Source organism: Tyto alba, unplaced genomic scaffold, assembly GCF_018691265.1.
Source record: "Tyto alba isolate M040663 unplaced genomic scaffold, T.alba_DEE_v4.0 Super-Scaffold_16, whole genome shotgun sequence".
Taxonomy (NCBI): domain Eukaryota; kingdom Metazoa; phylum Chordata; class Aves; order Strigiformes; family Tytonidae; genus Tyto; species Tyto alba.
Genome location: NW_024881278.1, coordinates 22,796,033 through 22,800,067, shown reverse-complemented (window position 1 = coordinate 22,800,067; position 4,035 = coordinate 22,796,033).

Sequence of the window (4,035 nt, the reverse complement as noted above, 5' to 3'; positions counted from 1 at the left end):
GGCAGGAGTTTTTAGAAATAACAATATCTCAGGGGGAAGGAGCTGAAGATTGAATGGGGTCTTTTGTCCAGGTCTCTATGAGGCCAGATTAATTATGCATTGCAGAACACAGTTTAAAGCTCTGAATTAGGTCCTCATTGCAATGAAAGGAGAGCACAGGCTTGAAAACTGAAAGAATTCCCATTTCCATCAGAGGGACAGACATATAATGACTGAAAGCAGGAAGAATTTTTGAAAATTGCAATTAAACAGTATTTTGTATTTACCACTCAGTAGCAGTTGTCTTAAGCATTTACAAAAGTGATTCTTTGACATTTTTTCACATGATCGCTCCATAGGTGGCTGGACTTTGAGGATTTTTAAGTCTTTTCTGTGTTACTAGGCTACTCTTGAAAGTACTTGTGCTTTGATGAATGAGAGCGGGTTTTTTTGGCCAGCACTTACCTGAATAGAGGTCTTTAAAACCTCAGCAGTACAATTAGCAGTTGGTCAGATGATACTGATGGTACAGGAAAAAAGCAAATGGTTTTTTCCTTTACTTCTGGGGATTTTCTAAAGCTGTCTGACCCAGTGTGATGTGCAATAACAACATTTTTCTTGGTTTCCTAGTGCACTTTAATTCCAGTTTGAGGAAAGTAGTACTCCTTCACGGATAATAAGTCCATAATGTTATACAGCTGCCAAATAAAAAGTTGTCCACAGGCATTTGTATTCATAAGGGCACTTTCTGTCAGAGTGGGGGATTGTGTTTTGGGTAGAGGACTGGGGCCAAAAGAAGGATAAGGATAAGGTTAGCTATCAAACCTCTTGCATTAGAAAACCTTAGCACGCTCAGATATGACCAAACTGGGATAGATGGAGTGTGAGCAAAATGAACTGATTATTTTCCTTTTTATCATCATCTTGAAATCCCATATATGGAAGAACACTTTGTAAAATAACTACAGCATATTAAACTCTGCCATTCAATTAATTTTAATTAAAAATTATAAACTTTAAACATTCAAAAATATAGCCAAATGCATACTTAGAAGGATAGCAGTGTTTTGGGGTGGAGTAAATAATTTACTGAATCATGCTAGAAAATCTACAAGTAGGAACTTAGTGTAGAAGTCATTTGATATGCATATGATGCAGAAGAAGTATTTTTTACAGCGTGAACACACATATTAAGTCATAGCACTCTTTAATGTTCAGTGTTATGTGATGAACATAAGCGTTGTCGGTTAGCTGCAATCTGTCCAGCTGCCTGTCATACTGTGAAAAAATAGAAAGTTCCTTGTTATTAACCTGAGCACAACTGGAACGACTGATAACATATGTGAGGCTGGCACAGCCCTGTGGGCAAAAATCCTTTGGTTGTTCTAATCCCTGGCATGCCACAACTGAGGGGTCTCTGAGCTAACTGTGGAAATTAATAATGTGTTTGGTCAACATTTCAGACGCATGATTTGTCCTAGATTGTCTCCACATTGCTCCTTTGGAAGCACAAAGAATTCATGGAGAGCTATCTTGCCCAAAAGTAATTTCTTTGGAGTGGAGGAATGGGCACCTTTGGTAATGGTCTCCTAAGGTTTGCCCTAGAAGAGGGCACGGTGCCAGAGCGAATGTGGCTGTGTAACATCAGTTCCCAACTGGTGTGCAGTTATGGAAAAGATACCTCTAACTGGCCTAATTCAGTCATCCTAAGTTGCTCTATTTTATGGTGTCAGAATGGGGCTGTTTGAGAGGAGCAACAAGTGTGCTGTGACCTCTTGCTAACATATATCCAAGACTAGTTTACTGTGTACTTCTGCTTCTCTTCGCTTCTGCTTTGGGTCGGCTTTGCTCTTTTGCAACAAGAGGCAGAGAGCCTTGTTCTTCTTCTTTCTGTGCTTGTCCTGGAATGAACCATCTGGAGTAATTAGTACTTCCCAAGTCCTTTCCAAAACACAAATTGAAATAAGGTTTCTGAGATTTGAAAGAAATCTGAGTGCTTCCTATCGTCGTTTCATTTGCAAGCATCTATGCCAGGGAAGGGTGGAAATTGTTCCCACTGACTTGAAGTGCTTGGTGAATAAAGGCTCCAGAGAAGTTAATGCCAGGGCTGGAAATACACAGGTCACCAAGTCTGCAGCAGTCTAGCTCTTAATATCTGCCATCTGAATGTTCTCATCAGTAGGTTTTGGACCACACACCAATTCTGTCCAGGCAGTCTCTAGGAAATATGAACAAAACCCCAGGTTTGCTTGATAACTTGCAGATTAACAGTAGAGCTCAACACACCAGTTACAATGCTGTTCACAAGCGATCTTTTCTGTGTCACTGATCTTGAAATAAAAACAAAAGTTGTTTTCAAGGTAAGAATATATGGACAGCTAGAACTTTCTTGAGCCTTTACCCACAAAACGCCTTCTGTTAGAAAGCTGAACGGGATGAAACAAAGTGTACTGCATAGTGTCAGTGTTGATAGAGGCTAAAAAGGCTTGCTGAGGAAATGTGTCTCTTTTTAAGGAGAGTGTCTCTTTTTAAGGAGACCCATTTAATTGTCTGCAACACAGCCTGCCTCATGCCAGTCTGCTTGGGAGTTGCCATGTTTAATAACCTGGGAGACTCACCTGAAGCCAGGAGGCCGCTGGGCTTCCAGGTCTGCATCAGTGAGGCTGCAGGCTTGAGCTCACCTTTCTGAGGCAACAGAATAGCTGGGCTCCCAGTTGCTGGGCTGACAGCAAAAGAAAGGATTCCGCAGTCTTCCAAAAGTATATGCTATTTGGTGAATCTCAGTTTGAAAGTCTGTACGTGAGGGAAGAATTTCCATTAAAATAAAATAAAGATAAATAAATAAATAAATCCTCCTGCCTCAAACATATAATGACTGCAAAGATAATGAATTTAATGCCAGGGCTGGAAATATTGCATCAGCTTTTTACCTCTGGATGTCCATTATCTGAATATTTTGGACAATTCTGTCAAAAAACCTTCTAGTAATGATATCTATTCAATGAATTTCCTCCTCAAACTTCAGCTCTTTCATTTGGAGAAGTTTTGAGTTTCTCCAGCAGATGATCAGTCATTTTTAAGGGTTCTTAAAATGTTATTTTAAAAAATTAACTGTTCACTTTTGAAAATCCTGTCTTTCTAGTTTTAATTCCTGTTGAAATGTATTTCTGTCATTCTTCTCATTGTCCAATTAAAAAGAAAAAAAAAAAAAAAAAAGAAAAACTGAGTAGAAAAACCCCTCCAATGTATGAAAGTGATCAGTGTAAACACTTAATATCAGTAATGTTAATATAAAGCTGAAGACAAGAATTTTGTATGTTAAAATTACATGAACTTCAAAGCAGCAAACCAGCATTGTCATGGTGACTGATACATGGTTGTCTCTGTTAGTGGGAGATAAGGAAAGTTTTTAATGTTAGTTTGTTTTTTCTCTTCTTTCTAAGTGGGCCTTGAAGTTATTTTCCTGAGCCCTATAGGGACAGTTTCATGTGACCTAAAAATGCCTAGCTTTGTCTAGTTTCACTATAGAGTCCTGGAACTTCAACACTTGAAAATCTGACATGTCCCTATATGTGGATGTAGTGGCTCAGCTGCAGTGTTCAGTGATTTTGGGCCAGATAACTCTTGTCTCTTAGCTGGAGTATTTGCTTTCATGTCAAGAACCATGCTGTTGCCCCTCAAACCTTTTTTTTCTCTTTTTCTTTTTCTGTGAGATTTTTACGCATTTTGCTCTTACTGGACTAGTTTAGCTTCTGAGTTCTGCATATGTGCAGTTGTAAAGAAATCAAATATTATAACTGGAAACTGTGAGATCAGCCTTGTCACTGCCCCGGCCTCCCATTTACCGTGAAAACAAACACAGCTCTCTTCTCATGTCTGCCAGCAGGAAGGGGGTTGGAAAGCAGGCATAGACGCAGGGGAAAGTTTTTTCTTCAAAAAGGAAGAAGGTCAACTATTTTGGGAAACTAGAACCACTCAGCAATTAGAAGAATTCTTTTCTCTCTGCTCAGTGATTAGAGAAGTCTGCAGGCAAGCAGTAATTGCTGCAAACAGTAG